Source organism: Zingiber officinale, chromosome 1B (assembly GCF_018446385.1).
Source record: "Zingiber officinale cultivar Zhangliang chromosome 1B, Zo_v1.1, whole genome shotgun sequence".
NCBI classification, from domain to species: Eukaryota; Viridiplantae; Streptophyta; class Magnoliopsida; order Zingiberales; family Zingiberaceae; genus Zingiber; species Zingiber officinale.
In genome coordinates, this window is record NC_055986.1 from 9,106,752 (window position 1) to 9,134,551 (window position 27,800).

The 27,800-nt window shown below is 37.1% G+C and overlaps 5 non-coding genes and 1 pseudogene across 5 annotated transcripts; all 6 read left to right on the forward strand.

Annotated features, from left to right (window-relative positions):
- LOC122025571 overlaps positions 1-27,800 on the forward strand; it is a 55,415-nt pseudogene that overhangs the window by 13,493 nt on the left and 14,122 nt on the right.
- Positions 4,305-4,378, forward strand: TRNAV-AAC. Its single transcript has one exon. It is a non-coding gene; the product is annotated as a tRNA-Val (tRNA).
- On the forward strand, positions 5,453-5,526 carry TRNAV-AAC. The gene has a single exon. It is a non-coding gene; the product is annotated as a tRNA-Val (tRNA).
- On the forward strand, positions 12,207-12,280 carry TRNAV-AAC. The gene has a single exon. It is a non-coding gene; the product is annotated as a tRNA-Val (tRNA).
- TRNAV-AAC lies at positions 14,459-14,532 on the forward strand. Its single transcript has one exon. It is a non-coding gene; the product is annotated as a tRNA-Val (tRNA).
- Positions 15,612-15,685, forward strand: TRNAV-AAC. Its single transcript has one exon. It is a non-coding gene; the product is annotated as a tRNA-Val (tRNA).

Below are 27,800 nucleotides of genomic sequence, written 5' to 3' on the forward strand. Positions count from 1 at the left end.
TGGTGTCATGGTGTAATTGGCTATCATGTCAGTCTAACACACTAAAGGTCTCCGACTTGAGTCCGGGTTACACTAGTTTATCTCTTTTTTTTTAGTATCTTTTTTTTTAAATTTTGGATTTTGGAATGTGCTTCCTTTATATATGACATACCTTCCGCCGTCTTAAACACTCGGCTAACAATTATTCCAATCATATGCACTCTTCTAGTAAAAATAATTACCTTCATCCTTTACCTTATTTTAGTAAGTCCGTTCTTCTAACCAATTAAACATCCCGCGAAGACGTAAGTCACAAATCATCACAATGTTATTGGAAAGGTATTTAATAGGAGTGTTTTTTTTTTATTTCTCTTCATGACTATATTTTTGTCCTTTCAACGGTCAATTTGCAAAAGCCTCCATGTGTACAAGGTGAGAATTGCCCTAATTATCGCAAAAAGTGTTTACATTCATTTCAAATATTCCTTACAGCTTGTCTCCAAGTTATATCAAGGAAGGTAAGCCATGAGGTAAATTTATATTAATAATTAAACTTTTAAAAAAAATTAATATAAATTTGTATTTTATATTTTGGATTCTAAATTCTAATTTTTCATTCTCTTTAATATTGTGTCATTGTGTAGTTGGTTATCACACGCCACTCTAACACACTAAAGGTCTCTGGTTTGAGTTCGGGCAATGCCAGTATATCTCTTCTTTTACTATTTTTTTAAAAAAATGTTTAGATTTTGGAATGTGCTTTCTCTATATATGGCATACCTTCCACGTTATATCAAGCAAGGTAAATCTCGGGGTAAATTTATTTTAATAATTAAAATTTTAAAATAATTAATATAAATTTATATTTTATATTTTAGATTCTTAATTCACATTTTCCATTCTCTTTAATATGGAATGTGCTTCCTCTATATACAGTCTTAAACACTAGGCTGACAATTATTCCAATCATATACACTCTTGTAGTAAAATTAATTACCTTCATCCTTTACCATATTCTAGTAAGTCCATTCTTTTAACCAATTAGACATCCTGTGAAGACATAAATAAGTCATGAATCATCACAATGTTAGTGGAAAGGTAATTAATAGGAGTGCATTTTTACTATCTCTTCATGACCATATTTTTGTCCTTTCAACGGTCAATTTGCAAATGGTTCAATATGTACAAGGTGAGGTGTTTCACTAATTATCGTAAAAAGTGATTACGTTCATTTCAGGTATTCCTCACAACTTGTCTCTAGGTTATATCAAGCAAGGTAAATCATGGGGTAAATTTATTTTAATAATTAAAATTTTAAAATAATTATATAAATTTATATTTTATATTTTAGATTCTTAATTTTCATTTTTCATTCTATTTTATATGGTGTCGTGGTGTAGTTGGTTATCACGTTAGTCTAACACACTAAAGGTCTCCGGGTTGAGTCTGGACGACGCTAGATTATCTCTTTTTTAACTTATTTTTTTAAAAAAAAAATATTTAGATTTTTGGAATATGCTTCCGTCTAACTTCATCCTTTACCTTATTCTATTAAGTTCATTATTTTAACCAATTAGACATCTCGCGAAGACGTAAATAAGTCACAAATCATCACAATATTAGTGGGAAGGTATTTAATAGGAGTGCATTCTTGATATCTCTTCATGACCATATTCTTGTCATTTCAATGGTCAATTTGCAAAAGACTCTATGAGTACAAGGTGAGATGTTGCCCTAATTTTCGTAAAAATTGATTACATTCATTTCAAGTATTCTCACAGCTTGTCTGCAAGTTATATCAAGGAAGGTAAATCACGGGATAAAGTTATATTAATTATTAAACTTTTAAAAACAATTAATATGCTTATTGATAGGAGTGCTTAAATTATCACAATATTAGTGGGAAGGTATTTAATAGGAGTGCATTCTTGATACCTCTTCATGACCATATTCTTGTCATTTCAATGGTCAATTTGCAAAAGGCTCTATGCGTACAAGGTGAGATGTTGCCCAATTAATATAAATTTATATTTTATATTTTAGATTCTTAATTGTAATTTTTTCAATCTCTATAATATTGTGTTATGGTGTAGTTGATTATCATTTCACTCTAACACACTGAAGGTCTCTAGTTTGAGTCGGGGCGACGCTAGTTTATCTCTTTTTTTACTATTATTTTTTTTAAAAAAATGTTTAGATTTTGGAATGTGCTTATATGGCATACCTTTCACAGTCTTAAATACTCGGCTGACAATTATTCCAATCATATGCACTCTTGTAGTAAAATTAATTACCTTCATCCTTTACCTTATTCTAGTAAGTTCGTACGTAGGGATGGCAATTTTCCCAGCGGGTTTGCGGGGCCTAGTAAGTTCGTTCGTAGGGATGGTAATTTTCCCCGCGGGTTTGGGGCCCAGCGGGGAAATCCCGAAATGGGGATGGGGATCCCCGATTTTTCGGGGATGGGGCGGGTTCGGGGTGGTTATGGGAATACTATCCCCATCCCCGAACCCGCCCCGAATATTATTATTATTAATATTAATAAATAATAATATGATTTAAAAAAAAGTATTAATAATAGTGTTAATATTAATATTATAATTTTTAAAAATATGATTAATAATAATATTATTAATATTGATATTAATATTAATATTATCATTAATAATAATTATTAAATAATAATAATAATAATATAAACTAAATTTGGGAATGAAGCGGGGATGGGGGCGGGGTTGGTGATTCGATCCCCATGGGTTCGGGTTCGGGGAATCCCCGAACTTGAAAAAATGAGAACGAGGCGGGGATGGGAATGACAAACCCGCCCCCGCCCCGCCCCATTGCCATCCCTATTCGTTCGTTTAACCAATTAGACATCCCACGAAGATGTAAATAAGTCATGAATCATCACAATGTTAGTGGAAAGGTAATTAATAGGAGTGCATTTTTACTATCTCTTCATGACCATATTTTTGTCCTTTCAACGGTCAATTTGCAAATGGCTCCATATGTACAAGGTGTGGTGTTTCTCTAATTATCGTAAAAAGTGATTACGTTCATTTCAGGTATTCTCACAGCTTGTCTCTAGGTTATATCAAGCAAGGTAAATCACGGGGTAAATTTATTTTAATAATTAAAAATTTAAAATAATTAATATAAATTTATATTTTTGATTCTTAATTCTCAATTTTCATTCTATTTAATATGGTGTCGTGGTGTAGTTGGTTATCACGTTAGTCTAACACACTAAACGTCTCCGGTTCGAGTTTGACTTATTTTTTTTTAAAAAAAAAATGTTTAGATTTTTGGAATACGCTTCCGTCTACCTTCATCCTTTACCTTAATCTAGTAAGTTCATTCTTTTAACCAATTAGACATCTCGCGAAGACGTAAATAAGTCACGAATCATCACAATATAGTGGGATGGTATTTAATAGGAGTGCATTCTTGATATCTCTTCATGACCATATTCTTGTCATTTCAATGGTCAATTTGCAAAAGGCTCTATGCGTACAAGGTGAGATGTTGCCCTAATTTTCGTAAAAAGTGATTACATTCATTTCAAGTATTCTCACAGCTTGTCTACAAGTTATATCAAGGAAGGTAAATCATAGGATAAAGTTATATTAATTATTAAACTTTTAAAAACAATTAATATAAATTTATATTTATATTTTAGATTCTTAATTCAAAATTTTTCATTCTCTATAATATTGTGTCATGGTGTAGTTGGCCATCAAGTCACTCTAACACACTGAAGGTCTCCAGTTTGAGTCCGGGCGACGCTAATTTATCTCTTTTTTTACTATTATTTTTTTAAAAAAATGTTTAGATTTTGGAATGTGCTTCCTCTATATATGGCATACCTTTCACAATCTTAAACACTCGGCTGACACTTATTCCAATCATATGAACTCTTGTAGTAAAATTAATTACCTTCATCCTTTACCTTATTCTAGTAAGTTCGTTCGTTTAACCAATTAGACATCCCTCGAAGACGTAAATAAGTCATGAATCATCACAATGTTAGTGGAAAGGTAATTAATAGGAGTGCATTTTTACTATCTCTTCATGACCATATTTTAGTCCTTTCAACGGTCAATTTGCAAATGGCTCCATGTGTACAAGGTGAGGTATTTCTCTAATTATCGTAAAAAGTGATTACGTTCAGTTCAAGTATTCCTCATAGCTTGTCTCTAGGTTATATCAAGCAAGGTAAATCAAGGGGTAAATTTATTTAAATAATTAAAATTTTAAAATAATTAATATAAATTTATATTTTATATTTTAGATTCTTAATTCTCATTTTTCATTCTATTTTATATGGTGTTGTGGTGTAGTTGGTTATCACGTCAGTCTAACACACTGAAGGTCTCCGGTTCGAGTCCGGGCGACGCCATATTATCTCTTTTTTAACTAATTTTTTTTTAAAAAAAATGTTTAGATTTTTGGAATGTGCTTCCGTCTACCTTCATCCTTTACCTTATTCTAGTAAGTTCATTCTTTTAACCAATTAGACATCTCGCGAAGACGTAAATAAGTCACGAATCATCACAATATTAGTGGGATGGTATTTAATAGGAGTGCATTCTTGATATCTCTTCATGACCATATTCTTGTCATTTCAATGGTCAATTTGCAAAAGGCTCTATGTGTACAAGGTGAGATGCTGCCATAATTTTCATAAAAAGTGATTACATTCATTTCAAGTATTCTCACAGCTTGTCTGCAAGTTATATCAAGGAAGGTAAATCACGGGATAAAGTTATATTAATTATTAAACTTTTAAAAACAATTAATATAAATTTATATTTTATATTTTAGATTCTTAATTGTAATTTTTTCAATCTCTATAATATTGTGTCATGGTGTAGTTGGTTATCATGTCACTCTAACACACTTAAGGTCTCTGGTTTGAGTCCAGGCGACGCTAGTATATCTCTTTTTTTACTATTATTTTTTATAAAAAAAAATGTTTAGATTTTAGAATGTGCTTCCTCTATATATGGCATACCTTTCACAGTCTTAAACACTCGGCTGACAATTATTCCCATCATATGCACTCTTGTTGTAAAATTAATTATCTTCATCCTTTACCATATTCTAGTAAGTTCGTTCTTTTAACCAATTAGACATCCCTCGAAGACGTAAATAAGTCATGAATCGTCACAATGTTAGTGGAAAGGTAATTAATAGGAGTGCATTTTTACTATCTCTTCATGATCATATTTTTGTCCTTTCAATGGTCATTTTGCAAATGGCTCCATGTGTACAAGGTGAGGTGTTTCTTTAATTATTGTAAAAAGTAACTACGTTCATTTCAGGTATTCCTCACAGCTTGTCTTTAGGTTATATCAATCAAGGTAAATCACGGGGTAAATTTATTTTAATAATTAAAATTTTAAAATAATTAATATAAATTTATATTTTATATTTTAGATTCTTTATTCTCATTTTTCATTCTATTTAATATGGTGTCGTGGTGTAGTTGGTTATCACGTCAGTCTAACACACTGAAGGTCTTTGGTTCGAGTCCGGGCGACACTTAAATTATCTCTTTTTTAACTTATTTTTTTTTAAAAAATGTTTAGATTTTTGGAATATGCTTCCGTCAAACTTTATCCTTTACCTTATTCTATTAAGTTGATTATTTTAACCAATTAGACATCTTGCGAAGACGTAAATATGTCGCGAATCATCACAATATTAGTGGGAAGGTATTTACTAGGAGTGCATTCTTGATATCTCTTCATGACCATATTCTTGTCATTTCAATGGTCAATTTGCAAAAGGCTCTATGCGTACAAGGTGAGATGCTACCCTAATTTTCGTAAAAAGTGATTACATTCATTTCAAGTATTCTCACAGCTTGTCTGCAAGTTATATCAAGGAAGGTAAATCATAGGAAAAAGTTATATTAATTATTAAACTTTTAAAAACAATTAATATAAATTTATATTTTAGATTTTAGATTCTTAATTCTAATTTTTTCATTATCTATAATATTGTGTCATGGTGTAGTTGGTTATCATGCCACTCTAACACACTAAAGGTCTCTGGTTTGAGTTTGGGCGACGCTAGTTTATCTATTTTTTTCAATTATTTTTTTAAAAAAATGTTTAGATTTTGGAATGTGCATCCTTTATATATGGCATACCTTTCACAGTCTTAAACACTCGGCTGACACTTATTCCAATCATATGCACTCTTGTAGTAAAATTAATTACCTTCATCCTTTACCATATTCTAGTAAGTTCCGTTAACCAATTAGACATCCCTCGAAGACGTAAATAAGTCATGAATCATCACAAAGTTAGTCGAAAGGTAATTAATAGGAGTGCATTTTTACTATCTCCTCATGACCATATTTTTGTCCTTTCAACGGTCAATTTACAAATGGCTCCATATGTACAAGGTGAGGTGTTTCTCTAATTATCGTAAAAAGTGATTACGTTCATTTCAGGTATTCATCACAGCTTGGGTCTAGGTTATATCAAGCAAGGTAAATCACGGGGTAAATTTATTTTAATAATTAAAATTTTAAAATAATTAATATAAATTTACATTTTAGATTTTAGATTCTTACTTCTCATTTTTCATTCTATTTAATATGGTGTCGTGGTGTAATTTGTTATCACGTTAGTCTAACACACTAAACGTCTCCGGTTCGAGTCCAACTTATTTTTTTTTAAAAAAATGTTTAGATTTTTGGAATGTGCTTCTGTCTACCTTCATCCTTTACCTTATTCTAGTAAGTTCATTCTTTTAACCAATTAGACATCTCGCGAAGACGTAAATAAGTCACGAATCATCACAATATTAGTGGTATGGTATTTAATAGGAGTGCATTCTTGATATCTCTTCATGATCATATTCTTGTAATTTCAATGGTCAATTTGCAAAAGGCTCTATGCGTACAAGGTGAGATGTTGCCATAATTTTCGTAAAAAGTGATTGCATTTGATCCTGTCCGAATGCTGAATCAACGGACGCTGGGCACGTGGCGCTCCCGGCTGCTGACGTGGATCTTCGACTGGTTGCACGAACCTCCGGCGAACTTGCACAGAAGTCGGGCCGGGAAGGGGTTCCCGGCGGCGACCCTCCGACGCTCAAGTCAGGCAAGCAAGCAGTGGAAAAAAGTGGCTCCAGAGGTGTTCCACGCGTACCTCCGGCGAAGTATGCGACTCTTTATATAGAGCGGTGAAAGAGCTCCTGCACGTCCACCGAGGTGCATACGTGTTCGCAACCCATACCTCGGTATGTGTCTGTCAGAAAGCTTACCTGACCCATACTGCTACAGTCCAGGCATGTCCTTGATGGGACAGCGGAATCCTCTGTTGTAAGATCTTGCGTATGGCCTGGTCGTTGAACATACCCGCTGTCAGGAGATGTTCCCCCGATGTTTCCTTTGTCCTTGTCTCTTCTCGAGCTCCGCCGCTGTAGCCGACAGCATATACGTCCGACCGGGTGTTCTACCGAGAGTGTTCCACAACAACGATGCTTTATGAGCCGAGCTCGGCTATCCGCGCCAGTGACCTTTTCACTATGAGCGGGAAACCCGCCCATGGTCGGGTTGTCTTCCGTCCGCCCAGATCCTTCCGCTCGCCCGCATCCTTCCGCTCGCCATGCGCTCCGCTGCATCCTTCCGGGCATCCTTCCGCTGCCCGGCATCCTTCCGCTCGCATCCGCCTGCCCGCTTCTTCCTGCTGCGAACTTGGGGTTGACCTCCACGTGTCTTTGACCCTCCACCCATGAGGGTCCGCTCGGCCATATGCCTCTGTTCAACGAGCGTCGAAACCCCTAGTCCCGTCGGGTCGTCTTTGGTTCAGCTGTGACCCCGTTCGGCCGACCGGTCTCCGCTCCTCCCCGTGACGTTGACTTCCCCAAAAAAAGGGGGTCCCCCGTTCTTACCACCGGATCACTTGCCTCCCCTTCAAGTCTAGTCGAAAGAGGCGATTAGTCCGACTGACTGGACTATCAGTTCGGCCGAGCAGCGCCATGAAAATACCATCCGCTCGGACAAATATATTCTGCTTCGACAGAAGAGGTTAATTCACTGGATGTTGGTGAAGTATCTTTGGGTACTGGGCCGAGCGGAACACGTAGGTGGTCGAACGATATTGACGGCGAGTACGAGTCCCCTTGATCGCCTTTTTTCGCTCGGAGGTTTATAGACGCCAGCTCGTCTCTCGATTTTTAACGTGAGCTCTGAGGTCTTCCGGGGCTTTATACGCGCTCGTCTCGATTTTTAACGCCGGAGCTTCGGTCTTCCGGACGCTTATAGACGCGCAGCTCGGCGGTCTTCCTCCGATCGGCGCTTAACGCCGTCGTCTCGATGCCAGGCTCGGCGGTCTTCCGCTCGACGTTTATAGACGCCGCTCGTCTCGATATTTAACGTCGGGCTCGACGGTCTTCCGCTCTTCCGACGCTTATAGACGCCGCTCGTCTCGATAACGTCGGAGCCTGTTTCGGGCGATAGACGCCCCTCGATATTTAACGCTTGAGCGATTACGACGGTCTTCCGCCTCGACGCGTTTATAGACGCCGACTCGTCTCTCGATATTTAACGCCGGAGCTCGACGGTCTTCCGCAGACGCTTATACGCTCTCGCTCTCTCGATATTTAACGCGTCGACGCGCCGGACGCTTATAGACGCCGCCGCCTTCTCGATATTTAACGCTTTCCGCTTCTTCCTTCGATGTATGATCGCTCTCGATATTTAACGCCGAGCTCGCGGTCTTCGCTTCGACGCGTTTACGACCGCTCGCTCGATTTAACGTCGAGCTCGACGGTTCTTCCGCTTATAGACGCCTCGATATTTAACGCGCGGTCTGACGTGACGCTTTATAGCACGCCTGCCTCTCGATATTTAACGTCGGAGCTTTCTTATAGACGCCGGTCTTCCTCGATATTTAACGGTCTCGACGCCTCGCCTCGATATTTAACGCCGGCCCGTCTCGATATTTAACGCCGAGCTCGACGGTCTTCCGTCAACGATGATTTATAGACGCCGACGCTCGCTCTCGATATTTAACGCTTGATCTCGGGTCTTCCGCTCCGATGCTTATCGGCCTGCCTTTAACGAGCGACTTTGCTCACTGATGACGACGCCGCTGCCTCGATATTTCGCGGAGCTCGACGGTCTTCCGCAGGACGCCGCCTGCCTCTCGACATTTAACGCCGGAGCTCGACGGTCTTCCGCTCCTCGCGCCGGTTTGCCTCTCGATATTTAACGCTGAGTTCGATTTTGCTTCCACGGACGCTTATAGACGCCGCCGCCTCTCGCCTCGAGTCGGTCTTCGCTTCCGCCTGCGCCTCTCTTTAACGCGCTTAATGCCGGAGCTGCTTCCGCCGGACGCTTATAGTTCTATATTTAACGTCGAGGTCTTCCGCTGGGGCCGGCAACGCCGCTCATCTTCGGATATTTAACGCCGAGCTCGACGGTCTTCCGCCGGACGCTTATAGACACCGCCTGCTCGATATTTAACGCCGGAGCTCACCGCCTTCCGCCTGGACGATTTATAAACTTATGCACATCATCTCGATATTTAATGCCGAGTCGGAGCGCTTCGACTCTTCGTCCGGCGTTTAACTCTATAGACCATCCACCGTCCACTCCTCGATATTTTTAATGTGGGGCGGTCTCCGCCCGGACGCTATATGCCTGACGCCAATATGGTCTCCTCGATGAACTTACGCGGATCTCCGGATATTTAAAGTCGCTAGCTTGGCGACTTAGTCGGAGCCTACCGCTCGGCGCGATATTGCTAGTTGGGATGCTCCGCTCCGATCTATGATGACTCTCGTCATATATAGAGGGGCCTAATGCACGACGAATCCTTTCGGCATCATCTTCTTCTTCGGACGCCTGAGCCCAGGCGTCGAGCCGGAGTCTCACTGAGGAGGGTTTAGATGCGGCAACTACGTGCCTGGCTCGACGGTTATCCGGCTTCGACGTATCGTTTCCTATTACAAGGACAGGACACCCTCGGTCGCCCATAGGCATAGAACACAAAACATTGGTCGAGACAACCTAGGGATAATCTGCACAAGTTCATCAAGTAACCAGATTACAGACTTCATTTGGGCTGCAAGCCAATGAATTCTCCACTTGGATTTTGAGCTTCACATTCGCCTAATGCAAATAACGTAGGCGAAGACATAGTTAAAACATACTTGCTCTCGAATGATTGCCTGCACCTCATGGTTGATCAAGGACGACCTGCAATCATTTATATTTGCCCTATGTGATTGGGGAATGCGTGCCCCGCCGGATAGACGGAGATCTCCAAGACCGGATTAGGCCGATCCGACATGCGTACATTGCTCGTTGAAAATCATTGTTTGGGATTGGCATCGCGGCCGATAGCCTCATTGGTTGTTTGTTGGATTGCCTCCGATTCCTACGTGTTACCGGCCGAGTGAGTCGTTTCGCTTGATTTAGGCCACCAGATTGCTTAGCTAGCGCTCGACTTCACGGATCTTGGCATCACGGGCCTCCTGGCACATTGCTTCCATCGCCGCAGTGCCCCCGGGTAACGCCGCTAGCGGGATCTTGTCCAGCCTCGGACGAACACACTGGGCACGTCACGTGCGTACATTGGTTCCGGCCGGCCGAACTCTCCCGAACTATCTGCGGGCGGGAAGGGGTTCGCCAGCGCACACTCGGGCAAAGCGTGCAAGCAAGCAAGTGCGCGTGGAAAAAGTGGCTCCGGAGGTGTTCCACGCCCGACTTAGGCTTTATATAGAGCGTGAAAGAGCTCCGTGACGCCCACCCAGGTGCATACGCATTCAACCCATACCCTTTGTGATGTGTCCGCCGTAGCACTCGACCCATACCGCTATACCTGCATGTCCTCGGCGACGCCGGAATCTCCGCTGTAAGATCTCGCGATATTCGCCGCGAACATACTCATTGCTGTGAGATGTTCCCTCTGGCGTTTCTGTCTCCTTGTCTCTTCCTGCCTCACACAGCGGCAGCCCGCTTGCATACGTCCACCGGTGCTACCGAGAGGTTCCACAACAACGACAGCGAGGTTTACCGAGCGGCTATCCATTTCGCCAGTGACCTTTCACCATGAAGGCTTAAACCTTCTATGGCTGGTTGTCTTCGTCTGCCCGATCTCCGCCGCCCAAGATCCTTCCGCTCGCCCCACAAGCTCAGCTCGCCCGCAGATGCTTCCGCTCGGCCATGCATCCTTCCGCGTCAGGCTCCATCTTCCGCTCGCCCGCATCCTCCGCTCGCCCATGCTCCGCTCGGGCGTGAACTTGGGGTTGACCTCCACGTGTCTTTGACCTCCGCCCATGAGGGTCCGCCGCCATATGCCTCTGCTCAACGAGCGCCCGAACCCCTAGTCCCGGTCGACCGGTCTCCGCTTCTCCGGTCGGACGTCGGATACTTTGACCTCCCCGTGGCGTTGACTTCCCCAAAAAAAGGAGGTCCCCCGTTCTTACCACCGGATCAGCATTCATTTCAAGTATTCTCACAGCTTGTCTGCAAGTTATATCAAGGAAGGTAAATCACAGGAAAAAGTTATATTAATTATTAAACTTTTAAAAACAATTAATATAAATTTATATTTTATATTTTAGATTCTTAATTGTAATTTTTTCATTCTCTATAATATTGTGTCATGGTGTAGTTGGTTATCATGTCACTCTAACAAACTGAAGGTCTTTGGTTTGAGTCCGGGCGACGATAGTTTATCTCTTTTTTTACTATTATTTTTTTTAAAAAAAGTGTTTAGATTTTGGAATGTGCTTCCTCTATATATGGCATACCTTTCACAGTCTTAAACACTCGGCTGACAATTATTCCAATCATATGCACTCTTGTAGTAAAATTAATTACCTTCATCCTTTACCATATTCTAGTAAGTTCATTCTTTTAACCAATTAGACATCCCGCGAAGACGTAAATAAGTCATGAATCATCACAATGTTTGAGGAAAGGTAATTAATAGGAGTGCATTTTTACTATGTCTTCATGACCATATTTTTGTCCTTTCAACGGTCAATTTGCAAATGACTCCATGTGTACAAGGTGAGGTGTTTCTTTAATTATCGTAAAAAGTGATTACGTTCATTTCAGGTATTCCTCATAGCTTGTCTTTAGGTTATATCAAGCAAGGTAAATCACGGGGTAAATTTATTTTAATAATTAAAATTTATAAAAAATTAATATAAATATATATTTTATATTTTAGATTCTTCATTTTATTTAATATGGTGTCGTGGTGTAGTTGGTTATCACGTCAGTCTAACACACTGAAGGTCTCTGGTTCGAGTTTGGGCGACGCCAGATTATCTCTTTTTTAAATTATTTTTTTTTAAAAAAATGTTTAGATTTTTGGAATATGCTTCCCTCTAACTTCATCCTTTACCTTATTCTATTAAGTTCATTATTTTAACCAATTAGACATCTTGCGATGACGTAAATATGTCACAAATCATCACAATATTAGTGGGAATGTATTTAATAGGAGTGCATTCTTGATATCTCTTCATGACCATATTCTTGTCATTTCAATGGTCAATTTGCAATAGGCTCTATGCGTACAAGGTGAGATGTTGCCCTAATTTTCATAAAAAGTGATTACATTCATTTCAAGTATTCTCAGAGCTTGTCTACAAGTTATATCAAAGAAAGTAAATCATAGGAAAAAGTTATATTAATTATTAAACTTTTAAAAACAATTAATATAAATTTATATTTTATATTTTAGATTCTTAATTCTAATTTTTTCATTCTCTATAATATTGTGTCATGGTGTAGTTGGCTATCATGTCACTCTAACACACTGAAGGTCTCTGGTTTGAGTCTAGGCGACGCTAGTTTATCTCTTTTTTTACTATTATTTTTTTTTAAAAATGTTTAGATTTTGGAATGTGCTTTCTCTATATATGGCATACCTTTCACAGTCTTAAACACTCAGCTGACACTTATTCCAATCATATGCACTCTTGTAGTAAAATTAATTACCTTCATCCTTTACCTTATTCTAGTAAGTTCGTTCGTTTAACCAATTAGACATCCCTCGAAGACGTAAATAAGTCATGAATCATCATAATGTTAGTGGAAAGGTAATTAATAGGAGTGCATTTTTACTATCTCTTCATGACCATATTTTTGTCCTTTCAACGGCCAATTTGTAAATGGCTCCATGTACAAGGTGAGGTGTTTCTCTAATTATCGTAAAAAGTGATTACGTTCATTTAAGGTATTCCTCACAGCTTGTCTCTAGGTTATATCAAGCAAAGTAAATCACGGGGTAAATTTATTTAAATAAATAAAATTTTAAAATAATTAATATAAATTTATATTTTATATTTTAGATTCTTAATTCTCATTTTTCATTCTATTTTATATGGAGTCATGGTGTAGTTGGTTATCACGTCAGTCTAACACACTAAAGGTCTCTGGTCCGGGTGGCGCCGCCATATTATCTCATTTAAAATTTATTTTTTTAAAAAAAAATGTTTAGATTTTTGGAATATACTTCAGTCTAACTTCATCCTTTACCTTATTCTACGAAGACGTAAATAAGTCATGAATCATCACAATATTAGTGGGATGGTATTTAATAGGAGTGCATTCTTGATATCTCTTCATGACCATATTCTTGTCATTTCAATGGTCAATTTGCAAAAGGCTCTATGTGTACAAGGTGAGATGTTGCCATAATTTTCGTAAAAAGTGATTACATTCATTTCAAGTATTCTCACAGCTTGTCTGCAAGTTATATCAAGGAAGGTAAATCACGGGATAGAGTTTTATTAATTATTAAAATTTTAAAAACAATTAATATAAATTTATATTTTATATTTTAAATTCTTAATTGTAATTTTTTCAATCTCTATAATATTGTGTCATGGTGTAGTTGGTTATCATGTCACTCTAACACACTGAAGGTCTCTTGTTTGAGTCCTTGCGACGCTATTTTTTATCTCTTTTTTTACTCTTATTTTTTTTAAAAAAATGTTTTGATTTTGGAATGTGCTTCCTCTATATATGGCATACCTTTCACAGTCTTAAACACTCGACTGACAATTATTCCAATCATTTGCACTCTTGTAGTAAAGTTAATTACCTTCATCATTTACCATATTCTAGTAAGTTCGTTCTTTTAACCAATTAGACATCCCGCGAAGACGTAAATAAGTCATGAATCATCACAATGTTAGTGGAAAGGTAATTAATAGGAGTGCATTTTTACTATGTCTTCATGACCATATTTTTGTTCTTTCAACGGTCAATTTGCAAATGGCTCCATGTGTACAAGGTGAGGTGTTTCTCTAATTATCGTAAAAAGTGATTACGTTTATTTCAGGTATTTCTCACAGCTTGTCTATAGGTTATATCAAGCTAGGTAAATCACGGGATAAATTTATTTTAATAATTAAAATTTTAAAATAATTAATATAAATTTATATTTTATATTTTATATTTTTAATTCTCATTTTTCATTCTATTTTATATGGTGTCGTGGTGTAGTTGGTTATCACGTCAGTCTAACACACTGAAGGTCTCCGGTTCGAGTCCGGGCGACGCCATATTATCTCTTTTTTTTACTTTTATTTTTTTTTTAAAAAAATGTTTAGATTTTTGGAATGTGCTTCCGTCTACCTTCATCCTTTACCTTATTCTAGTAAGTTCATTCTTTTAACCAATTAGACATCTCGCGAAGACGTAAATAAGTCACGAATCATCACAATATTAGTTGGATGGTATTTAATAGGAGTGCATTCTTGATATCTCTTCATGACCATATTCTTGTCATTTCAATGGTCAATTTGCAAAAGGCTCTATGCGTACAAGGTGAGATGCTGCCAGAATTTTCGTAAAAAGTGATTACATTCATTTCAAGTATTCTCACAGCTTGTCTGCAAGTTATATCAAGGAAGGTAAATCACGGGATAAATTATATTAATTATTAAACTTTTAAAAACAATTAATATAAATTTATATTTTATATTTTAGATTCTTAATTGTAATTTTTTCAATCTCTATAATATTGTGTCATGGTGTAGTTGGTTATCATGTCACTCTAACACACTTAAGGTCTCTAGTTTGAGTCCGGGTGACGCTAGTTTATCTCTTTTTTTACTATTTTTTTTTTTTTGAAAAACAATGTTTAGATTTTGGAATGTGCTTCCTCTATATCTGGCATACCTTTCACAGTCTTAAACACTCGGTTGACAATTATTCCCATCATATGCACTCTTGTTGTAAAATTAATTACCTTCATCCTTTACCATATTCTAGTAAGTTCATTTTTTTAACCAATTAGACATCCCGCGAAGACGTAATTAAGTCATGAATCGTCACAATGTTAGTGGAAAGGTAATTAATAGGAGTGCATTTTTACTATCTCTTCATGACCATATTTTTGTCCTTTCAACGGTCATTTTGCAAATGGCTCCATGTGTACAAGGTGAGGTGTTTCTTTAATTATTGTAAAAAGTGATTACGTTCATTTCAGGTATTCCTCACAGCTTGTCTTTAGGTTATATCAATCAAGGTAAATCACGGGGTAAATTTATTTTAATAATTAAAATTTTAAAATAATTAATATAAATTTATATTTTATATTTTTAGATTCTTCATTCTCATTTTTCATTCTATTTAATATGGTGTCGTGGTGTAATTTGTTATCACGTCAGTCTAACACACTGAAGGTGTCCGGTTCGAATCCGGGCGACGCCAGATTATCTCTTTTTTAACTTTTTTTTTTAAATGTTTAGATTTTTGGAATATGCTTCCGTCTAAATTCATCCTTTACCTTATTCTATTAAGTTCATTATTTTAACCAATTAGACATCTTCGCATTAGTGGGAAAGTATTTAATAGGAGTGCATTCTTGATATCTCTTCATGACCATATTCTTGTCATTTCAATGGTCAATTTGCAAAAGGCTCTATGCGTACAAGGTGAGATGTTGCCCTAATTTTCGTAAAAAGTGATTACATTCATTTCAAGTATTCTCATAGCTTGTCTGCAAGTTATATCAAGGAAGGTAAATCACGGGATAAAGTTATATTAATTATTAAACTTTTAAAAACAATTAATATAAATTTATATTTTATATTTTAGATTCTTAATTCTAATTTTTTCATTCTCTATAATATTGTGTCATGGTGTAGTTGGTTATCATGTCACTCTAACACATTGAAGGTCTCTGGTTTGAGTCCGGGCAACGCTAGTTTATCTCTTTTTTTACTATTATTTTTTTTTAAAATGTCTTGATTTTGGAATGTGCTTCCTCTATATATTGCATACCTTTCACAGTCTTAAACACTCAGCTGACAATTATTCCAATCATATGCACTCTTGTAGTAAAATTAATTACCTTCATCCTTTACCTTATTCTAGTAAGTTCGTTCTTTTAACCAATTAGACATCCCGCGAAGACGTAAATAAGTCTTGAATCATCACAATGTTAGTGGAAAGGTTATTAAGAGTGTATTTTTACTATCTCTTCATGACCATATTTTTGTCCTTTCAACGGTCAATTTGGAAATGGCTCCATGTGTACAAGGTGAGGTGTTTCTCTAATTATTGTAAAAAGTGATTACGTTCATTTCAGGTATTCCTCACAGCTTATCTCCAGGTTATATCAAGGAAGGTAAATCACGGGGTAAATTTATTTTAATAATTAAAATTTTAAAATAATTAATATAAATTTATATTTTATAATTTAGATTCTTAATTCACATTTTCATTTTTTTTAATATGGTGTCATGGTGTAGTTGGTTATCATGTCAGTCTAACATATTGAAGGTCTCTGGTTTGAGTTTGGGCGTCGCCAGATTATCTCTTTTTTAACTTATTTATTTAAAAAAAATGTTTAGATTTTTGTAATGTGCTTCCTCTATATATGGCATACCGATTGACAATTATTCCGATCATATGCACTCATGTAATAAAATAATTACCTTCATATTTTACCTTATTCTAGTAAGTCCGTTCTTCTAACTGTTGGGATATAACCGATGCGGTGTGTACTAAAACTCGTTTCGTAAACATGCGCAGTAGAAAATAAAATAATAATAATTTTTAAATTATTATATCACATGCACCTCACGCATATAAGGAAATAACATGCTAAACATTATCGCATAATTAAGTTTTTATGAAAAGTAAATTTACGCAAGATGTACCTTACGAATGACCTGTAATGAGAAGGGCATCAATCGTAGTGATGTTGTCGAACCTCACCTTTATTCATATCCACACTGAGCTCCTCAGGACAACTCCTTGAGTACAAGCTTCTCCTTCGAAAGTTACTAGCCACGAGCGAAGAAGAGGGATCAAGAGGAAGAAGGGAAGCACACAAGGGAGAGTTTTCTCCCTTGCGGTGGTCACGACAACAAGAGGGGTTTCCTCTTGTTGTTGGCAGCAGGAAGAGAGGGGAGAGGGAGAGAAAAAGAGCAATTAGGTTATGGTTTTCCAAAAAGCTTATAAGCCAATTAATGATCTTGTGCGTATAATTTTCTCTCAACCATATCAATATATAGCCCTCATTAATGACTTGGATTAGAAAGCCCAAATCCAACCCACTATCCCTTAACCAAAAACTAGCCCATTAACCCCTTGGTTTGGTTCACAACTAAACCAAGTTGGTTTATGACTAATTCATGATTAAACCAAATATAGTGCAACTCTTCCATAAGAGATGTGGCTCATCCGCGCTTCAATTGTGACAAATATTTCTATATTTGTCTTATCTATAGTCCAACCAAACATTTATCTCTTGATCTAAGAATCTTATTCTTTAACTTATTTTTACGTCTTTTAGAGACTCGTTATTGTGTGTGACCCAATACGTTCTTGGTTTATCTTGGCCGTTCATAATTAACCACTTAATTATAGAATGATCATGAGTGACACCTAGTAGTACATCATGATCCTTAATTAGTCAAAAAATCATAATTGATCTTAGAATTAATTATAAACCCTTCAACAGCTACAGTGAGTTATGCCTCGTTCCTTTCACTCATCTTATACTCACTTGGTTCAGGACATGGTCTATGTGTCTTATCACCACTAGGATGACTATGTCACACCTAACCCAAGTAATACTTCCTCGTTCTCCGGATTCAAATTACTCGTACATGTGTACAAGAGTCTCACACTCTTAACATGTGATACTTTGGCCAAAGACTTTGAGTAATAATCCTAATGAGTGGTCATAGGGTATACATCTCCTCGCAAGGAGCGATGAATTCTCTGTGGGATATCCAAACACCTTCAGACACTTCAACTTATACCTAATCATCCTGGGTCCACACCTCAATGAGATGCTTGCTTAAGATGTTAAAGTATAAGTCTCCATGACTAAGATAACTTGTATACCTCAAGTCGAAGGAAACTTGTACTCGTGTTGCAGTAAGAACTTCACAGATATATCTATATATATGTAGAGAACCATATGAAGTCTTACAGCGAGTCACTCCAATAAACTAGTTACCATAACTAGCATCCATGTTTAACTCTCGATATCCTAATGTCACCAGCCAGTGAGAAAATAGCTGCTTGGCTGAACTAAGGAGTATAACTTGTGTTAGTCTTACCGAATTAATGATGTCAGAATGCATCAGTTCGACGACTAGGGAAATTTCAATATATTCATAATTGTACATGTAGAGATAATCAATAGTTGTGATCCAATCAAATTCTCTCATGCTATGAATTATATTATGGACATTTAGTAAATGAGTTTAAGACAATCAAACATATAATATGTACTTAAATAGTGAATATATACTTATCAAATAAATAGAAAAAATCATAAGGTGATTGCCTTAGGACATCCCTCAAATTCTAACACTCCTACTTGGCCTAAAGGCAATCACCATGGTGTCCTAAATCGTAAGCACAGACATGACTCTCAAACTTGCTTTGTGGTAGAGCCTTTGTCAAAGGATTCGCTAGATTCCTTTCAGTGAGAATTTTCTCGAGTTGTATTTCTTTTCTACTAACGATCTCCCTAATCAGATGATAACGGTGAAGCACATGTTTTGATCATTGATGAGACCTCGGTTCCTTTACTTGCGTAATGGCTCCAGTGTTGTTGTAGTAAACAGGTAATGCTTCAAGAATGGATAGAACCACTCCAAGTTCAGTAACGAACTTCTTGATCCAAACCGCTTCCTTTACTGCAATGTATTCCGGCTCACAGGTAAAATATGTAACAGTGCCTTGCTTGAAAATTTTCCAACTAACTGCGCCTCCATTTAATATGAATATGAATCTCGACTGGGACTTGGAGTCATCCTTGTTTGTCTGGAAACTAGCATCTGTATATCCGCGTATGATCATATCACCATCTCCATAAACTAAGAACATATCCTTAGTTTTTCTTAAGTACTTAAAGATCATCTTGACAGCCACCCAATGATCCATTCCTAGATCAAACTGGTATCTACTCGTAATACTCAGAGCATATGATACATCGGGTCTTGTACATGACATAACATACATGATAGATCCTATTACGGACGCATAATGTATCTTATCCATGAAAATCTTCTTCTCTTCTGTGTAGGCATATAGACTTCAAAAGTTGAATTCCATGCCTCATCAGTATGAAATCTTTCTTGGATTCAGACATGCTAAACCGTTTTAGCACTCTATCTATATATATCGACTGTGAAAGACCAAGAAACCTTCTGTTGGATCATAAAGTTCGCTAGGGGGGGGGGTGAATAGCGATCTTCGAAAATCGTTATCGAGTAAGCAGCTGAAACAGAAAACACAATGCTAACAAAACCAATTCCGAGGAGTTTTTCGCAGATCCTTCCACCTCTGTCGTGCCCTCCACATCAGTCGGACCTTCAACTTCGGCACCACCTTTCATTGAGGACAGACTCGCTCGGCTTGAGATTCAGTCCATTTAGACGCGACGGGTTGTTCTAGATAGCGATCGCTTCCTCCGATCCCTGCAATCCGAGATAGTTGCCAGATTTGCTTCTCTCCGGGGGGAGATACGTCGCCAGGGACAGCCAGCACCCGAGCAACCCCTTGTACCACCTCCAGCTGACGACCCTCCAGCTGATGACCCTTCTCTTTGATGCTACGCATTGTATCTTGGATTCTGGACACAAACTCTTTCAGTTCCTAGTCTAGTGATACTTATGTTACTCTGCTCATTTCTGATTACCAGTCTTTTGATATTATTATTCTTGGTATGTATTGGGTAGAATAGATATTAATTTTCAAACAAATTTCCTATAATCTTCACTTTAAAATTCTTATTGTTCTTCAAAAATGTTTTTTTTAATTATTAAAAAAAACTAGGAAAAATAATGTTTTCAAAATCCCAGTTTTCTTAGTTTTTTTTTAAAATCTAGATTTAGCCTAGGCTCTACCTTAGAAATCATGTTCCCCTAGAATTCAGCTAGAGCATCTCACAAACACCTAGGCTTACCTTGATTGTGCTTGAAAAACTTAGAATGGTGTGAGATGCATAGGGTACAGCCTGAACTCAAGAATGCTTATATCTGTGCATCAATATGAGTCTGGGCATTAAATACCTAATTTACAGTAATCAAGTCAAGTCATCCAGCCCTAGTCAAATCTAACTGGATTTATTGACTTAACTTGACTAACCAAGTGAAAGCTGTTGTCCTCTAGGCAATCAGCTAGTAGCTAGATGGTTAGACATGTGGCCAAGAAATTAAGTGTTTGATTTTTAGGGTTACTCAACTTGCACATTAGGGCTCTGATACCTTACTAAAAGAACTTAGTTAACTTGCAATCAATTTAACTCGACTCATGCTTGGACATTAAGGTTTAAATTTATTGCTCTTCCTTGGCCGTTAAGTATTTTAGAATTCATTATTCATTTAAATATTTTTTAAAAATAGTCTTAGACTTTCTTAATATTTTTTTTATATACTTTTCAAAGTCTTTTGAAAATTTAGTGAAGTTTATTTTTTTTCTCTTTCCAAATTATTGTTCAAAAAGCTTGTTCAAAATTAAGAAAATATTTACCAACAAAGCTTTTCGAATCTATCTAATAGAGTTTGAAAATTTATTTTTCCCCAAAGATTTCAACTAAGTTTCAAAATTGGCTAAAGTTATTTTTCAAAGTAATCTTTTTACTAGCTCTTTAAACTTAGTTGAAAGAAAATTATCTTTTTAGACATTTAGATAAGAGTTTTACAATGAAAATTAATTATAAAAAGCTAGGTGTTTGAAAATTTCTTTAAATTAGCCAAATATCCTTTCTTTAAAGCTAAGTGTTTTCTTTAAAAGTTTTTCCCAAACTTAATTCAATTTTCGTACTTAAGAAAATCCCTTTTTAAAAGACTTTTAAGTTTAATGAAAAATCTTTAAATAAAGTCTTTAAAAGCTTAAGTTTTCAAAATTTTGGCTAAACAGAGTTGTTTTGCACTTAAACTATTTCACTTAGCAAAATTTTACTAAGTTTTTCCTACAAAGTTTTCCCTACAAAGTTTTAAAAGCCAGGTGTTTTAAATGTTATTTTTGGGCTTCAACATTTTTACTAAATTTTTCCTATAAAGTTTTTTGATATATGACAAAGGGGGAGAGTAGGACAAAAAATTTAAATTAAGGATAAGAGTTCTCTTATTAAGGGGGAGCCTTAACTTTGAAAATTTTAAATTTACCTTAACTTTTATAAAGTTTAAAATTTCTTTAGCTTGTACTTAACTTGTTAACTTAAGTATGCTTACTTTTGTGCTTAAACTTCTTATTTAAAAGCATGCTTATGTTTATTTATGCATTTTGTTTTACTTAACTTTGAATTTGAGTTGCCATAATAAAAAAGGGAGAGATTGTTGGTGCGAGAAGCATTAGACGATCAAACCCAAGTTTTAATAATGACAAAAGGTTCAAAGTTAAGTTGTCTTGTGATCTAACAGTTTGAATGAGCTTGTAGCAAAAGTTCTAAGTGTACTTAGGCAAAGTCCTAGCTGCGATTAGGCAGGTGGAAAACCCTAGGGGGTGGTAACCCTATGCGGAAAGTCTTGGCGGGTCGAGAGCTTCAGGCAAAAGTCCTAGGGGATGGTAACCCTAGGTGGAAAGTCCTGGTGTCGTGAACCAGGTGGAAGACTGGACGGGCCAGGAAGCGGGAGTCCAACAGAAAGTCCGGAAGCTTTGAACGCTAAGCAAAAGTCCAGTCAATCTGGAGGATCGCACTGGCAACAAATAAATCTCCTGAGTGGAGTAGGTGAGGACGCGTTCCCCGTAGAGGGAACAGTAGGCGTCGGGTAGACCTAGGGTTTTCGGTTGGAAATCTGAAGTCAGACCCGGACAGTCCGATGACTGTCGACTATCATTTGTTATATCGTTTCTGTGCTAACTTTTTTTTTGCAGGGTATGTGTTTGGGACTAACATATTTTGTAGGAACAAAGAAGTAACTTTGGCCACGGATGAACAGTGCCTGAGGCGCCTCCATGGGCCTTGGAGGCGCCTCGGGTGCGAGCCAGCAGAAGTCTGCGCAGAAGACTTAGAGGTGCCTTGGACGTCGCTGGAGGCGCCTTGGACCAAGCGTTGGAGGCGCCTTGGAGCAGCTTGGAGGCGCCTTCAAAGGGATAAGGCGCGACTGGATCAACGCTTATCACCGCGGCGGACTCGGGGCTTGGAGGCGCCTCGGACAGGCATGGAGTCGCCTCCAGCATAGCATAAAAGAGGGGTCGAGGCAGCAGCTCAGTAGAACAATTTCTAAGTGATCAAGCTACAACGTGCTGCTTCAAAAACGCCCTGAAGTGCTGCTACAAGTTCCCGACGACCCGGAGATCCGAAATAACTATTCTGTCATCGGTATAATTGTTTTTTAATTACTGCATTGATTGTAATTCATTTATAACCTTTTACCGAGCTTATAGTTGTTGCCCACAGAAAGCGATCAACGATCACGGGCCTTGGAGTAGGAGTCGCCACAGGCTCCGAACCAAGTAAACATCCTGTGTTTGTGTATGTTCTTGTTTTCTCTTTTATTTCTGCTGCATTTAATTACTCGTAGTTTATGATTTCGAAACGAAATAGCCACGAGCGTTATTCTCCCCCCCCCTCAGCTGACAGCCTATCGGCAAAGAATGAGGCAAAGCTACAGCCGGCGAGTGATTCCTCGATCCTTTCAGGTCGGCGACCTAGTATGTGTTGGTTAGTCCTAGGAAAACGTACCGGTTCCACTGTACAAAAATTTTGTACAAGTGTCGAACCTTTCCTTAAATAACCTATTGTGTTCTTTAGAAGTTAAATTAGGAATCACAGACAGAACTTAACATCATTGATTCCAAATTTAACTTATCTGTTCTTAATGGTTTAGATTTGAATCGCAAGCGGAACTTAACACTATTGATTCAAATCCACCTATGTTATTAATTCCATTAAATATTAATTTCCAAAATTGGCTTCCAGGATTGCATGGCGAGGCACATGACCTTCTTGGATATGGGAGCAATCACCACCGCCTAGACAAAGCCTTTTAAGGAAAGCTAATATTTAATTTCCTTAAATAACTCTAGGTTAACCAAAAAGAACAATCGAATCACAAATTCGAAAACAAAGAAAACACAAACTCAAAAAAATAAATTCGAAAAACTAGATCTAATGCCTCTTGTGTTTGGAATTCATACAAAGAAAAATAACTAGTATGATGCGAAAGAAAATTGCTAGTTATACCTTCTCTTTGTATGTTAATGACCTCGAGATCTTCTGCCGTATTCCTCGCCTCACCTTGGACGTCGTGTGGGTGACGGTCCTCCAAGATGAAAACCACCCAAAGAGCTTTCGTCTTCCTCCTCTAAAATCCGGCCACCACCACCAATTTAGGAACCAAAGAGAGCAAGGGAAAGGGAAGGGGAGAGATCCGGCCATCATGAGAGAGCACAAGCAAGAGACTAGAATTAGATGCCTCCTCCTCCTCCTTCTTCTTCTTCTCCTTCTCCTCCTTCTTGTATCCGGCCACTTAAAGGAACCACAAGCAATATGTGGCCGGCCCTAGCATGATAAAGAGCTAGGGGTCGGCCCTAAGGAGGAGACTAGAGAGAAGAGAGAAAAAAAAACATTAATTCATGAAGCTTCTCCTCCCCTTCTTTTATAATACTTGCCCAAGGCAAATAAGGAAAAATTTTTTACAAAAAATTAAAATCTTCCTCATGTTTTTCATTTTCCCTTTTAATTTTTCCTTTTCTTTCCTCTTGATTGAATCAATCACCAATCATATATTTGATTGGATGATGAATTAATCCTATTGGTCGACCCCTTGCTTGGGCACCAAGCAAGGGTGGCCGGCCCTTATATGGAAGGAAATATATATTTTTTTTATAAAATTTTACAAGAAAAAATCCTCTTATAAAATTTTACAAGCTCTCTTTTAATTTCCTAAAGTAGGAGTTTAAAAAGGAAAGTTTTAAAAATTAAAACCATGTTTTAAAATTTAAAACTTCTCTTATAAAATTTCTTTTTTTAATATGGTGATAGAAAATTTAAATTTTTAAAACTTCTCTTCCTTTTTTTTTCTAAACCATGAGGATGGTTAAAAAAGGAAAGTTTTAAAACTTTTAAACTTTCTTTTAAAACATGTGGCCTAATTCAAATAAGGAAAGTTTTTAAATTTAAAATCTCTCTTTTAAAACTTGTAGTTTTCTACAAAGAGAAGATTTTAAAAATTCAAAAACACCCCTCCTTGTTTGAATTATTGTGGTCGACCCCCTCTAGCTTGGGCACCAAGCAAGGGGTCGGCCCCCTTAAGAGGATATGATGGTCGGCCATTGCTTGGTCACCAAGCAATGGACCGGTCCCCTTCTTGGACGCCAAGATGGGTCTTTCTTTGGATGGATTTGAGACTTTAATGAGGCTACGACAGGGACCTAGAGGAGAAATTGATTTTGGCCTTCTGATGAGCTTGAGTATCCCGTGTTCACCCCGAACACACAACTCAAGTTCATCGATAATAACTCATTCCACTAGAGAGTTATTATCGCACTACCGCACCAATCCCGAATTACATTATGGGCTCCTTCTTATCATGAGTGTGTTAATCTCCCGTGTTTTAAGATATCGATGCCCACTGCAATTAACTGCAGACAACTCACTTAATTAATATCTAGCTCCGTAGTACCACTCAACCTGTCATGCATGACTAAGTCCACCTGCAGGGTTTAACATGACAATCCTTATGAGCTCCTCTTGGGGACATTCTCAACCTAGATAACTAGGACACATATTCCTTCTATAATCAACAACACACACTATAAGTAATATCATTTCCCAACTTATCGGCCTTATTGCCTTATCGAGTTAAATCTCACCCATTGATAAGTCAAAGAAATAAATACTACATATATGTGTTTGTTATCATATTAAGATTAAGAGCACACACTTCCATAATAACTAAGGTCTAGTTCTTTTATAAAGTTAGTACAAAAAGAACTTACCTAAAATGGTCCTACTTGTTAGAGTGTATACTAAAAGCCTAGCTTTTGGTATAAACATTTATCTAGAAATAAGAATCACATTGGTCAAATGTCTACATTTGTGATAAATGTAGTTGTTCAATTAATTTATATTGTAGATAACATGGTGTGTGGTGTCACACACAGAAGATCATGTTATCAGTACCTTATAAATTATAAACAGTAGCTCACGACCATGATGGAAATGAACAAACCATTAGAAGGTAGTAGTGTAATTAGGTCTTAGTTTATCTTAACTATATAATTACACTAGTACACTAAGAGTGTATTGAGTAGGACCATTAGAGGTCGTTTCTTTTATACTGACTTTATAAAGGGACAAAGACCTCAGTTATTATGGAAGTGTGTACTCTTAATCCTAATATAATAACAAGCACATATATTTGATATTTATTTCTTTAATTTATCAATGGGTGAGATTTAGTTCGATGAATCAATAAGCCCGATAAGTTGGAAAATGATATCACTTATAGTGTGTGTTGTTGATTATAGAAGGAAACTGTGTCCTAGTAATCTAGGTTGAGAATGTCCCCAAGAGGAGCTCATAAAGATTGTCATGTTAAACCCTGCAGGTGGACTTAGTCCGACATGACGATGAAGTTGAGTGGTACTACTCTTGGAGCTAGATATTAATTAAGTGAGTTGTCGGAACTTACTTAATTAGTGGACATTATCTTTAAACACAGGAGACTAACACACTCATAATAAGAAGGCCCAAAATGTAATTTGGGATTGGTGTGAGTTCAATAATAGTTCTTTAGTGGAATGAATTATTATTGATGAAATTAAGTTGTGTGTTCGAACACGGGATGCCTAATTTCATCGGGAGACCAAAACCAATTCCTTCTCTCTCCCTATCGTAGCCTCTAGTATATAGAGATTTATACCCACCGATACCCACCTTCTTACCCATCCAATGGGTCGCCAAGCTAGCTTGGAACCCAAGCTAGGGTCGGCCAAGATCAAGTGGATGAGTATGTAGCCAAAGCTTGGGTCCCAAGCTTAGGTGGGTCGCCACTAGAATATTAAAAGGATTTTATTAAAATTATTTTTATGTGGATATCATGATTTTAAAGAGAGTTTAAAAATAAAAAATTTCCTTTTATAGCTTTCTACAAAAGATTAAGAGAAGAGATTAATCTCTTTCCTCATTTGTAGTTTAAAAGGATGATTTTAATTTTTGGTAAAAACTTTCCTTATTTGTAAATCATCTACATGTTTAAAAGAGAGTTTAAAATTTGAAATCTTTCCTTATTTATTGATTAAAGGAGGATTTTAAATTTTAAGAAAACTTTCCTTTTTAATCATGTTCATGATTTAAAAGAGAGTTTAAAATTAAATATTCTCTTTTATAAGTTTCTACAAAAGATTAAGAAAAGATTTGATATCTTTCCTTATTTGTAGATTAAAAGATATTTTAATTTATAGAGATAACTTTCTTTTTATCCACATGTTTAAAAGAAAGATTTTAATTTATTAAATTTCCTTTTTATAAACCAATCATGAAGGGATAAAAATTATTGAGAAATTTTTATAAATTTCCGGAAGCAAATAAGGAAGTTTTAATTGGTGTTTAAAATTTTATTTGCTTGGAGATTTCTTGGTGTGGCCGGCCATTACAAATTGAAAAGAACAATTATTTTTAATTAAATAAATTTTCCTTTTCAATGGCAAAAGAATTAAGGAAGTTTTTATTAAATTTTCCTTATTTGCCAAGACCAAGGATTATAAAAGAGGGGTAGAGGAGGCTTCAAGGTGAAGGACTCTATTCTATTTTTCTCCCTCTTTTCCTTGGTGGTGTGGCCGGCCCTTTCTTCTTCTCTTCTTCTTCTCTTTGTGGCCGAACCTCTTCATGCTCATGGAGTTTTAATTGGTGGCCGGATCTAGCTTGAGGAAGAAGGAGAGAAAGCTTACATCCCTTGGAGCTTGGTTGGTGGAAAAGATTTTCATCTTTTGGAAGCTTTGTGCTTGGCCGAAATTTGAAGAAAGGAAAAGAAGGTGCTTTGGTGGTTTCTCATCTCGGAAGATCGTTGCCCACACAACGTCCGAGGTTAGAAGAGGAATATGGTAGAAGATCAAGAGGTCTTTCTAAAATGTATAACTAGTAATTTTTCTTTCCGCATCATACTAGTTATTTTTGGAAATAATACCAAATACAAGAGGCATGCGATTCTAGTATTTCGAATATGTTTTTCGATGTTGTGTTCTTTTGTTTTTTTTTCCCTTGTGATTTGATTGTTCTTTTCGGTTAACCAAAAGTTATTTTAGGAAATTAAATATTAGCTTTCCATAAAAGGTTTTGTCTAGTCGGTGGTGGTTGCTCCCATATCCAAGAAGGCCATGTGCCTCGCCACATCAGTACTGGGAACCA